Genomic DNA, 13,772 nt, shown 5'->3' with positions numbered 1-13,772 from the left:
AACTCTTTTTTTAACTGGACACCAGACTGCGACGCGTCATTCCGTCAACTGAAGTTTCTTTTAATATCGAAACCCATCTTACGTCACTTGGATCCTACTGCAATGACAGAAGTACACACGGACGCTAGTGGAATCGGTCTTGGTGCAGTCCTTGTCCAACGGCACAATGAACGAGAGCATGTTATCGCGTACGCAAGTCGTACCCTGAGCAAGCCGGAGCGAAACTACACAGTCACCGAACAGGAATGCCTAGCTGTAGTTTTCGCTGTGCAGCGTTTCCGTTCATATTTGTACGGACGTTCGTTTACTATCGTAACTGACCATCATTCACTCTGTTGGTTGCGGAACCTTCGAGACCCATGTGGTCGCCTCGCACGCTGGGCCCTCCGGTTACAGGAATATGACTTTGCCGTGGTTTACAAAAGCGGGAGGCGTCATGCAGACGCAGATTGTCTTTCTAGGATGCCAATGGCCACGACTGGACCTGAAAGCGATGTAGGGCGCTGCGAGCGCGCGACGAGAGTAGACGCGTGTGTTTCGGCTCCGCCAATTTGCGGCTGGAGCCGCGTCCCAAATCATCCTACCCCGGCAAAACTGGCATCGATCGATCCGAAAAATCAAGCGGAACAACTGGATACAAAAGTCATCCAGGTAGGCCGATTTTCTTCAAATCTACGGCCATTTTTCGACCGACCACGTTGGCGCCGTCGTTAAGCCTAACGGCGTCGCCGACGCCTGGCCTGGCGGAATCGGCCCTCCGAGGAAAAAATGGCGACTTCCGCGGATCAAATACGCGGTTACGACCCTGAGGCAATGTTGTGGACCTCGGTACCCGCCACCGGAGATACAAATTCGACGGTTATTCTGAAAATTCGGAGTCAAGCTTTACTTCAAGCGGCTGCACGCCGCTCCCAAGACAAAGCCCAGATGGCGGCGTTCGGCACCGCTCCGGCCGCCATTTCGTCGGTCGGAAACATGAACGTTCCCGCGACGCGCCACGGAAAGCAAGTTCAAGGCGTTCTCGAAGTGGAAGCCGCGTCCAATGCCCAAACCGGCTCCCGAAGACTACGTTATAGTCATAAAGCCCAGAGAAAGTGTTTCTCTTCACGAGGCGTTCACGGAAACTGGCTGCGGCACTGCCATTTCGGCGTACCTCGGGCTGAAACGGGCCAGCGCCGTCTCCGTTCTACCCTCACGAGAACAAAACATAATCATTGTGCATACCCCGGACATCGAGGCGGCCGACCTGCTCATCGGGGACTTCGCAGTAAACACCGAGAAGGGGTCGATCCCGCTTCGGGGTTACCTGAGACAAGACGGCGGCAACATATGCCACGGCGTGATCGTGGTCCGTAACTCGGACACCACAGAAACTCTCCAAGACCGAGTGTGCTGGCGCGCCGGCACCATCCTGGAAATCCGGAAATTCGGAACATCCAACAAGGCACGCATCACTTTCGCGGGTAAAGAGAAGCCCCGTTACGTGCACTATGACAACATGGTCGTCTCTGTGCGAAACTATTACAAAACTATTCCTGCGTGCGGCCAGTGTGGGGCCGTCGGGCATCGCGCGGACGCATGTCCAAACTTGCAGTCTGACACCTGTGGACTCTGCGGATTCCAAGCTCCGCTAGTGGAGGGGGTGCGGGCTCCTCACAACTGTGTTCCGCGGTGTTCCGTGTGCGGTGGCTCCAATGTCACCAACTCTCGCGACTGTGCGGCAAAATTCCGCACACCCAAGATAAAAAAGAAAAAAATGGCGCCCAAGAAGAAACGCCGCCATGTTGGGCCTCCCGGCGATCAGCCTCGCCAGGAAATCACCAACATCGAGAACCCACCTACAGGAGGTGCTGAAAAACGACCATCGAAGGTGTCGCCACCACACGGCGGACTGGCGAAAGAAACGCGCGGTGATACCAGGACCTGTGTCAACGCAGTCAAACACGGACACCAGGTGAGCGGTTCGGGTGGGGCTGCTTCTCTCTCCCCCCTTTCCACTCCCTTCCCAAGGGCGCACAGCGCCGAGCAAGATCAAATAGCAGCACTCAGGGCCCAAAACGAGATGCTGCTTAAGAAAATTAACGAATTGGAATCCAAAATTAACCAGTCTTCTCCGCCCTCGCCTCCCGCGGCTGAGGTAATGGAGAGTGAGCTCGTGGTGCCAATAGCGGTAACAAGCTTGGAGGCAGCATTCGAGGCCCGATTCGGGGCCACAGAGGCACGATTCATTGCCATAGAAAATCAAATTTCAGTGATGGTCAACGCCATCTCCAAATTGCAAGAGACAATCCCCGCGATGATTGCCAAACAAATTGCGCATTCCTTACGCTCCTCGCGCAGGCCCGGCGGTCCCTTACCCGGCCGTCCGAACAAAACTTCTAGACGCACCCCTGAGGTAGACGATGACGACAACTGCTCGCTCTCCGGTATGGAGGATGCCCCCCTTCCCGCGAGTGTTGGCTCCGGAGCAGCGTCAATACAACCCCTTCTCAGCCTAAATGACCATGGCGAGCAGCCCTAAGATCAGGCGCTTCCCAAGAACCAATTCGGCCACCCCCGTCCAAATTGTCCAATGGAACTGTCGGGGCTCCCGTTCCCGCGCAAAGAGGGCGGATCTCCGACTTTACCTTTCAACTTTCAACTCTCTTCCCGCGGTGGTTGCCCTCCAGGAGCCAGGGAGTGGCGTCACCCTCACAAATTACATCACCTTTCAGCAGGACCCCTCTGCCTGCGTCTGCGTGCATAAAAATTATACGGCTACTCTAGTTGACTTAGAACTTGACGCTGAATATTCCTACGTGATGGTGACACTTCTTCCGCTCAAGAAACAAGATGCGCCACTTCACGTACTTAACATCTACTGCTCCCCCAGACTCAAAAATGTAACGTTCGCAGCACTCTTTAGCCGCGCTCTAAAGGCTGCGGGCAGGGACTCCTTGGTGATTGTGGGTGATTTCAACGCCCACAGTACACTCTGGGGATACGTGCGTGAAGAGAAGCGGGGACGCAAGCTAGCGGAACTCGCGTCCACGCTGGGCCTGACTCTTCACACTGACCCTGCATATCCAACGCGGATGGGTAATTCAGCGACCCGGGATACATGCCCGGATCTCACCTTTACCAAAAACATTGTACACGCAGAATGGATCAACACCGAGGAAACCCTCGGTAGTGACCACTGCCTTATCAATACCACTGTAAGAACTAAACCATTGGCAAGACCCCACGCACAAGCTCGGCTACCCGACTGGAATAAGTTTCAGCAAAGCTACATCAATTCGGCCTCTATCCACGAACAAGGATACCACGCGTGGGCACAAGGATTGGTTACACATCTTCGTTCGGTGGAAACACAAATTCAGCTCTCGGAGGCCACTCCAGAGGTGGACAACCACCTTCTGCACCTTTGGGAAGCGCGGCACAGCCTCGTCCGCAGATGGCGCGGCCAAAAACATAACAGAAAGCTCAAAATTCGTATCGCCGAGCTCACTCAGCGAGCGGCAGAGTACGCGGCCCAACTCGCCGACTCAAACTGGGTAGACCGCTGCAACACGGCGGCCAGACAAATGTCGAGCCGGAGCACGTGGCGCCTTTTCCGTGCCCTAATTGACCCGACTCAAACCCGCGCCGAGACACAAAAACATCTCCAATGAGCTATTCATAGCTTCGATGGAAATACATCAAAATTAGCATGCAAACTGCGCGACCAGTATCTTTGCACTAAGCAGGACCCCGGAGGACCCGCGTACTCGTATGCAGGTTCAGAGAACGCGAATCTGGATCAACCGTTCCAGTTGCATGATCTGAAGGCGGCCCTGGCTAAAATGAAACGAGGAACGGCACCGGGCCGGGACAAGATAACTGTGAAACTGCTTGCCAATCTTCCCGACCCCGCCTACGAAACCCTCCTCGCTTTCATCAACTCGATCTGGCTTGGTGAGGCACCTCTACCAATTGAATGCAAGACCGCCTTGGTAACTTTCATTCCGAAAGCCGGCAAAGCCATAAACACAGACAACCTTTGCCCCATCTCCCTCACGTCTTGTGCGGGAAAGCTGATGGAGAGCATGGTGCGGGACAGGCTGTCTGGGTTTCTGGAAAATAAAAATACATTCGCAGACACCATGTTCGGTTTCCGCCCGCAAAGGTCCGCTCAGGATGTTCTGCTTCAACTCGACCGAGAAATTCTCAACCCTGTCGAATATCCCTTCAACGATAAGGCAGTACTCGCCCTTGACTTGAAGGGGGCTTTCGACAATGTCACACACGAAATCATACTGCAACATCTCTCCCAGACGAACTGTGGACATAACACATTTCAGTACATCAAGCAATTTCTCTCAGATCGGCAATCTTTCATCCGAATACAAGACGAAGAACACGGCCCATATAAACTGGGAACGAGAGGCACCCCACAGGGCGCGGTCCTCTCGCCATTACTTTTCAATCTGGCCATGATGAAACTCCCGGCTCAGTTGGCGACGGTCGAATTCATCCAGCACGCGCTGTACGCCGACGACATAACCATCTGGGCCAAACACGGATCGGTTGGAGACATTGAGGCTAACCTGCAGCAAGCGGCGCAGATCGTAGACGCTTACGCCCGCCGCTGCGGCCTTCAATGCTCACCGTCCAAATCCGAATTTGTGCACATTCGCCCGTCGCCTAAGTGCACCACAAAAATGGAACTATCCCTGGCCAGCGGTCCAATACCCGAACACGATGAGATTAGAGTACTTGGTCTCCTTATCGACAAACATCGACGGGCTGATACAACACTAGCAAAACTGCGCAAGGTGGGGGACCAGGTGGGCCGGATGGTGCGCCGGGTTTCCAACAAACGCGGGGGGTTACGGTGCACAGACGCTTTGCGGCTGGCGCATGCATTCGTGACCAGTCGAGTACTCTACTCGACTCCTTACCTCCACCTGCGCAGATTTGATGAGAACGCTCTCGAAGTGATTCTCAGAAAGATGTACAAGCGTGCCCTCGATCTCCCGATCAACACATCCAATCAGCGTCTTATGGGTCTGGGGATGATAAACACATTCGCGGAACTCCGAGAGGCGCACTTGACTAATCAATACATAAGACTTTCAAAAACGCCGTCGGGACGCCGCCTATTAGCCCGACTACACATCCACCACCCAACATTTACGGAAGAGCGCGTACGCATTCCTGAAATCTGGAGATACGCCCTGCACGTACGCCCTCTTCCGGCCAACATGACACGTGACGACCACAGTGGCAGGCGCCTTGCGCGGGCGGAGGCACTGGCCCGTCACTATGGGAACAAACACGGAATTTTCTACGTGGACGCCTCCGGCGCTCAGCATGGGGGGTGGTACACAGCCGCAGTCGTCCATCAAAAAATCACGGTGAATGGCCTAACGTTCCGAGCTCAAGACATAACACATGCGGAAGAAGTTGCCATCGCGTTAGCCGCCGCAGACAAGGACTCACGAGTCATCATCACCGACTCGAGAGGGGCCTGCAGAAATATTTAACAGGGGTACATTCCTCTCTTTGCGCACCGCATCCTTCAAAACAGTGACTACCTCGGGGCCCCCGCGTCTCGAACGATTGTATGGGCTCCAGCTCACATGGGCCTCGAAGGCAATGAAACGGCCGACGCCGCCGCCCGCGCGCTCACTCTCCGGGCAACGCCTTCAGACCCTTATGATACGGATCTCGAACCCAACCCGGCTCTCACTTTTCGAGAAATTATTGAATTATTTAAATTCGGCCATGCAATTTATCCTAAGCCTTGTAAGGGTCTTACAAAGGTGGAGGAACGCACACTCCTCCGCCTTTACACCAAAACGCTGCTGTGTCCGGCAGTTTTAAAACACTTTGATCCTGCCTGTACAGGAAAGTGCCCGCACTGTGTGGAGAAGTCTTCGGACATCTTCCATATGGTGTGGGCATGTCAGTCAACCCGAACCTCACCCCCAAACCCAACCCCACCCGGGAGGAAGCCAGAAGGCCCTGGTTCACCGAGCCCGAGCCGCAGCGGTCGCCAATGGTCTCCTGTAATGAGGAGCCCACCTAGTGTTTGCGTGAGGTTGCTCCGGCTACATCAAGCTTCCTCCGAATAAAGGTTTTACACACACACACACACACCTGAAAGCGACGATTTCGACAATTATATATCGACCCTCGAGCCAGCGTTCCCCGACACGAATGTTTTCAAAACGGAACAGCAAAAGGATACCAGTCTGCAGCCTCTCTTTGCCCAAGCCAACGTACCTACAAGCCGTTTTTGTGTGCATGATGGCCTCCTATGGAAAAAGAGTTATTCGCCTGTCGGCCAGCGATACCTACTCGTAGTTCCCAAGACGTTGTGCACGGACGTATTGCGCGTTATGCATGATGATCCAACTTCTGGGCATTTGGGATCGGTTCGAACACTCCACCGTGCTCAAGAAAGATTTTACTGGTCCAGAATGCGCTCGACGGTTGAACAATACGTTGCCAGTTGCAAGCAATGTCAACGCCACAAACGTCCAACTGCAACTCCGTCTGGCTTGCTGCACCCTGTGAAGACCCCGACAGCACCGTTTGATCAATTAGGCATTGACCTGGTAGATCCGTTTCCGAAGTCCGTGGATGGAAATCGCTGGATTGTAATCTGCGTGGACTATCTCACACGTTACTGTGAAACCGCCGCTCTTCCATCTGCTACGGCGCATCAGGTGTCGCTTTTCTTGCTGCACTCAGTCATCTTACGACACGGGCCGCCACGAATTGTCATCACTGACCGGGCCCGACAATTCACTGCTGATGTTGTTGAAGAGCTCATGCGTTTATGCGCCGTAACTTTCCGACACTCGACGCCATACCATCCCCAGACAAATGGCTTGACTGAGCGCGTCAACAGAACGCTTATCAACATGCTAGCCATGTATGTGGACGCAGGGCATAAGAAATGGGACACCATACTGCCCTTCATCACGTATGCGTTTAATACCGCCACGCATGAGACGACTGGGTACAGTCCATTTTTTCTGCTTTATGCCAGACCACCACGCTACTCTCTGGATAATATCCTGCCCTTCACAAGCCGTGAAGACCCCTGCCTGGCTGAGACCCTCTGTCTCGCCGAAGAAGCTCGGAGAATCGCCCGATTACGGTCTGGTGCTTCACAAGAACGTTCTAAAGTGCGATACGATGCCAGTCACCGGCGGGTCACGTACTCTGTAGGTGATTTAGTCTGGCTATGGCGTCCAATTCGGCACCGTGGCCTACATCAAAAACTCTTGGCCCTTTATGACGGCCCATATGTGGTTATCAAACGCCTTAGTGATTTAACTTATGGAATAGACCGCCTGACAGCATCGGGTCGCCGGTCTGCCAAAACCGAACTGTGTCATGTTGCCTGCTTGAAGCCGTGTCAGCCTCGCACGACTCACGAACACGCCCAGAGGGCTTCGTCTGAGTAGGGGGGAAATGTCACGCTAATGACGACGATGAAGGATGGTGATGGCGGGATAGAAGAGGAAGACGAAGCGTTGGTGCCTGGGGCTAGTAGGCTTCACCTTATCCCACTGCCATATCACTGTAAATAAACACCCCTTTGCTATTTCATCGTAACATATATATATATATATGTTTCATAAAAGTCTTCCAGGATCCAGAAATATGTACAAGATGAGGTGCAGTTCAGTTCAGTCGTTCAGTCGTGTCCGACTCTTCGTGACCCTGTGGATCATATCACGCCATGCTTTCCGGTCTCTCACTATCTTCCTAAATATCAAAACTAATCAATAAGCGCAAGGTGGCCGATATAAGGAAATATAACATAGAGAAAATTGAGCATGCTGTAAAGAAGGGGGAAGCCTTAAAGCGGTAAAGAAGAAATTGGGCATGGGGAAAAACCAGATGTATGCAATAAGGGACAAGGCGGGCAACGTCATCACTAATATGGAAAAGATAGTCAAAGTAGCCGAGGAGTTCTATACAGATCTCTACAGTAGCCAAATTAGTCAGGACCGTAATGAGATTGGCGGTAGGGAAAAACAGTCAGACATTCCACCAGTGACGAAGGACGAGGTCAAGAAAGCACTAGAAACTATGAAAAGGGGAAAATCAGCTGGAGAGGATCAGATAACTACAGATTTGCTGAAGGACGGGGGGGAGATATCGTGTTAGAAAAACTAGCCACCCTGTATAGGCAGTGCCTGATGTCATCGACGGTAGCGGAACCATAGAAGAAGGCATACATTATCCTCATTCATAATAAAGGGGACTCTGAGGACCTTAAAAGTTACAGACCAATCAGCTTACTGTCTTTTACGTATAAGGTATTTACTAAGGTAATCGCTAATAGAATCAGGACAACCTTAGACTGCAATGAAGCAAATGATCAAGCAGGTTTTCGGAAACGGTACTCTACTATCGATCATATCCATACCATCAATCAGGTGATAGAAAAATGCTCGGAATATAACCAGCCCTTATACATAGCATTCATTGATTACGAAAAGGCAATTGACTCAGTTGAAACCTCGGCAGTGATGCAGGCATTGCGAAATCAGGGAGTAGACGAGCCGTACATGAAAGTGCTGGAAGATATATATAGTGGCTGCACAGCAACCATAGTTCTGCATAAAGAAAGTAATAAAATTTTCATAAAGAAAGGTGTTAGGCAAGGAGACACAATCTCCCCAGTACTATTCAGAGCTTGCTTAGAAGAAGTATTCAGAGACTTAGAATGGGAGCAGTTAGGGATAAGGGTAGATGGAGAATACCTCAGTAATCTGCGATTTGCTGATAACATTGCCTTGCTAAGCAACTCGGGGGATGAACTGCAAATAATGATTGGTGACCTAGACAGGAAAAGTAGAAATGTAGGCTTGAAAATCAATATGCAGAAGACTAAGGTAATGTTAACAGCCTCGGAAAGGAACAGCAGTTTACATTAGGTCGCGAAATACTGGAAGTAGTAGGCGAATATGTCTACTTAGGACAGGTAGTAACCGCAGATCCCGACCGTGAAAAGGAAATAACAAGAAGAATAGGATTGTGCTGGAGCGCAATTGGAAAGCACTCACAGATTATGACTAGCAGCTTACCGGTATCGCTAAAGAGGAAAGTATATAACAGTTGCATCTTACCTGTACTCACCTATGGGGCTGAAACGTGGAGGCTAACCAAGAGAGTTCTACTTAAGTCTAGGACAACTCAGAGGGCTATGGAACGAAAAATGGTAGGGGTAACATTAAGAGATAGGAAGCGTGCAGAGTGGGTCAGAGAAATAACTCAAGTTACCGACATTCTAGTGGAAATTCAGTGGAATGGTGGTCGTCATAGCGAGCTTTCGATCGCTCTTGTGTTGCCATAGTCCTCAGCCGGGCTATTCGCCGCGCTTCTTCGGCCAAGCAAAGGGTTTCGGCTAAGCACTAGTCATCTTCAGTGGAAAATGGGAGGATGGTGTCGAGGGTGTGTCGAGGGGAGCGGGCGTACAGGAGGGAAAATGTGCTGTATTCTGTGGTCTCATGTCTGACAGTTTTGAAGGGGTATATGATGAACGGAAGAACACAGTCCCAGTTTTTATGGTCCGATGCGACGTTTAGAGAAAGAATATTTGCGAGAGTTTTTTGGTGCGTTCAGTTAAACCATTTGTATGAGGGTGGTAAGGGGTTGAATGTCTTAAATCAGATGCACATAAACGGAGAGGTTCTTCAATTACATCGGCAGTAAACTGGCGACTTCTGTCACTAATTACAACTCTCGGAGAACCATGTTGCAAGATGACTGAATGCAGCATAAACAGGGAAACTTGGCACGCTGTAGCGGCGGGAAGAGCGGCTGTCTCACAGTAGTGAGTAAGATGGTCCACACATACAACAATCCAACGATTGCCCCCTTGCGATTTTGGAAAGGGAGCCAAAATGTCGGCTTCGACTTTCTCAAAAGGATCCTTGGGCGGCACCGCAGGGTGAAGCATTCCGGGTGCAACACCAGTAGGACTTTTGTGACTCTGGCACTGAGGACTGCTGGTGATTATATATATATATATATATATATATATATATATATATATATATATATATATATATATATATATATATATATATATATATATATATATATATACCGGGTGTCCCAGCTAACTTGAACCAAGGGTTACAAAATAATGTATTTGAGATAGGTCAGTGAAACCAAATGCATACAACTGCCAGCCTGTTTGCGCACTACAGGCAATTTTTTGTTTTGCAGTTACTTAATTAGCTAATTATGTTAATTTCTCTAATTTTTTAAATATCGACTTTAGACCAAACATGTGAATTGGAAAGTTGTAGAGCACCTTCAGAAACCCCCATTACATTAACTTCGATAAAGAAAGTCTCACGTGTATCTTTTTTTTCGGGCTCAGAAGAAAGCGCGCGAAATACAAATAATACCACGTGACTAGCGCATTTGTGCGCTGCGATTGTGGTGTATATATATATATATATATATATGCATACATATTGATACGTGGCAAGGTTAGTGCACGAAGGTTAGTCCAGGTTGACGCAGCACACAAAGCACAGAATCACAACAGGGTTAACCTTCTTCTAGCAATAAACGTTACTACCACTTCGTCGTCTTCTGTTTCACTGTTTCTGATCGTTATCTTTTTTAACGTCCTGCGATGCAGGGCATATATATCAGATTACCCCTCCACGAAAAGCACAGTCCCGGTGCGCACTAAGACGAACTACTGCAGGGGTAGTACGGCTTCGTTCTGGCGACATGAACAATCTCGGTGCGTTGCATAGAAGACTGTTGCGGCAGATGTACAGGGGCGACCTCGTATGTCATAGGAGTGACTGGCCGAAAAACACGGTAGGGTCCTGCGTAGCGGGGCAAGAACTTCTCACACAGCCCAACTTTGCGAGCGGGAGTCCAGAGCAAGACGAGAGAGCCCGGAGAGTAGTGGACGTCCCGGTGGCGAGAATCATGGCGCCGTTTTTGAGAATTTTGGGAGGAGGCCAGTCGTCGGCGAGCAATAACACGGGCTGCGTCAGCTCGGGAGATGGCGTCACGAACGTAGCAACTGGCGTTAGCGGTGGGAGGCAATACGCTGTCAAAAGGAAGGGGAGGGTCGCGGCTGTATAGAAGATAAAACGGTGAGTAGCCCATTGTGTCGTGACGAGAGGAATTGTACGCGAACGTTACAAACGGCAAATTAATATCCCAGTCACGGTGATCATCCGAGACATACATAGACAGCATGTCCGTGAGCGTGCGGTTGAGGCGTTCGGTGAGGCCGTTCGTTTGTGGATGGTAAGCGGTGGTAAAATAGTGCTTAATGGATCAGTAGCGAAGAATTTCGTCGACTACTCGAGCAAGAAAGCAACGGCCACGGTCAGTGAGCAGCTGGCGTGGAGCACCATGGAGCAGGATGACGTCGTGGAGAAAAAAACGCAGCCACATCAGTTGCACAGCTGGTGGGTATCGCTCGGGTTACAGTGTAGCGCGTAGTATAATCCGTGGCCACTGCAATCCATTTATTCCGCGACGCAGAAAGTGGAAAAAGCCCGAGGAGGTCAAGGCCAATTAGGGAAAATGGGTCTACTGTGATGTCGATCGGCTGCAGGGATCCAGCAGGCATAGCCGAGGGCTTCTTCCGTGGCTGACACCCGTCACAAGAAGCAACGTAACGACGAACAGAGCGATAGAGGCCTGGCCAAAAGAAGCGGCAGCGGACGCTATCGTACATACGAGATACGCCAAGGTGACCCGCTGTGGGTGCGTCGTGCAGCTGTTAAAGAACGGTGGTACGCAGGTTTTCGGGGACTACAAGCAGAAGCTCGGCGCCATCTGGTCGCATATTCCGTCGGTATAAGGTGCCATTGTTGAGCACAAACAGAGCAAGGGTAGCGTCAAGGTGATCAGTGCGGCGATTGATTATGCTGCAAAGCTTGGGATCTAAGCGTTTTTCATGGCGAATGTTTGAAAGGTCAGAGATGGCCAACACATATGTGTCATCGTCGCACACGCTCGCAGGTGGGGGATCTACCGGGTTGCGGGACAGACAATCGGCGTCAGCGGGCAGCCGGAACAATCATTGGGACGCGACCATCATTCTGGCCAATCTGATATTCTATTTGGCGGGAACCGCTCGCACATGGTTTCAAAATCACGAGCATGAGCTGGTGATCTGAGAAATTTGCAATCAAAAGCTTCACGACTTGTTCGGGAAGCCCATTGGACGGGCTCTCGCAGCCAAAACTGAACTTTCGTCTCGCGCCCAATCCACCACCTTGTCCTATCTGGCCTACATCCAAGACGTGCTCGCGTTGTGTCGCGAGGCGAACAGCTCCATGCTGGAAAGTGAAAAGGTAGGGCACATCATCAAGGGCATCGCAGATGACGCTTTCAACATCCTCTTCTGCATGGATTGCTCTACCGTCGAGTCGGTGCTTCAAGTTTGCCGAAGATTTGAGCAGGCTAAACAACGACGCCTGGCACATCACTTTGAGCGGCTTCCGAACACGGCAGCTACATCATCCTGTGATGATCTGGCTCCTCTGCAACAGCCTTCTCAGTCCGCAACAATGACTCGGATCGTCAGACGAGAACTCGAGGCATTAGCTCCTGCACCATTCCCATCTCCAGTGCCTGACACCGTGGCCATGATACAGACTGTTGTCCGACAGGAACTTGCCAACGTCGGTCTTTCCTCCAACCCCGTACCGCCCTCGTCACCATCGCATCCTGTTCCTGTAGTGGCTGCTGCAACCACTAGCCAAGCTCCCCCACGTCGCTACGTTAATCGCAATCCTGCAGAGTGGCGCACCTCAGATGACAGGCAAATTTGTTTTATTTGCTGTCGAGCCGGCCACACTTCCCGTTATTGCCGCAGTCGCACCTTCCCCACACCTCGTTCTTATCACAACGCTGACCATCGGTACTACTACGGACCTCTACGCTTCTTTACCCAGCACCTCCACCAAGATGATACGTGGCAAGGTTAGTGCACGAAGGTTAGTCCAGGTTGACGCAGCATACAAAGCACAGAATCACAACAGCGTTAACCTTCTTCTAGCACTAAACGTTGCTACCACTTTGTCGTCTTCTGTGTTACTGTTTCTGATCGTTATCTTCATTAACGTCCAGCGATGCAGAGCATATATGTCAAAATATATACACACATATACATATACTTTAAAGGGACACTGCAGCGGTTTTCAAATGTACCAATACTATAGGCTTCTGAAGTACATTATTTGTTGATCATGCCTGTGAAGTTATTTTTTCGATTATACATAAAACACCTGCGCAATCGCCGACTAAAAGCGCGCAATTAAAATTTCCCGCGGCCCGCGTGACTGCTGCTTCTCCGTCCGTCGTGACGTCACCGTTAGGAGCCGGAGGCATTCAGAGCCAACGGAGGGGGTTTTCGGCGTGCGCTGTTGCTCGTTTTGCGTACGTTGCGGACGTACAAAACCCGTAAACTCAGTGTTGTGCATCTGATACAACACAGCTCTGTATGTGTACGGATGCACGCACAGCTGTGGACGCGACGATGTGATCTTCCATTGTATTAAAAGCTCGCGGCGCGATGTGGTGTTGCTAAGAAGAGAGATAAATTCAAGCTGACCAAAGGAAACATTCTACTCGAAGCATTTTCGTAACTGTGACCACATGAAGTTTGTTTCTAATGTGATTTCTATAGAGCTGTTACAAAAAGGCATGGCTGAACCATGACACGGTTCCTTCTGTTTCTTTGTACAAAACAGTCGGGACAGTCATCTGCGATCCGTACATGGACTGCTATC

At 50.8% G+C, this 13,772-nt stretch overlaps 1 pseudogene; it reads left to right on the top strand.

The window, feature by feature from the left end:
- Window positions 1-685: 685 nt before the first annotated feature.
- On the top strand, window positions 686-2,521 carry LOC146193965 (uncharacterized; annotated as a pseudogene).
- Window positions 2,522-13,772: the final 11,251 nt, after the last annotated feature.

The sequence above is a fragment of the Amblyomma maculatum genome, chromosome 4 (assembly GCF_055883805.1).
Source record: "Amblyomma maculatum isolate TAMU_Amacu chromosome 4, ASM5588380v1, whole genome shotgun sequence".
NCBI lineage: Eukaryota > Metazoa > Arthropoda > Arachnida > Ixodida > Ixodidae > Amblyomma > Amblyomma maculatum.
This window is presented reverse-complemented; position numbering and strand designations above follow the sequence as displayed.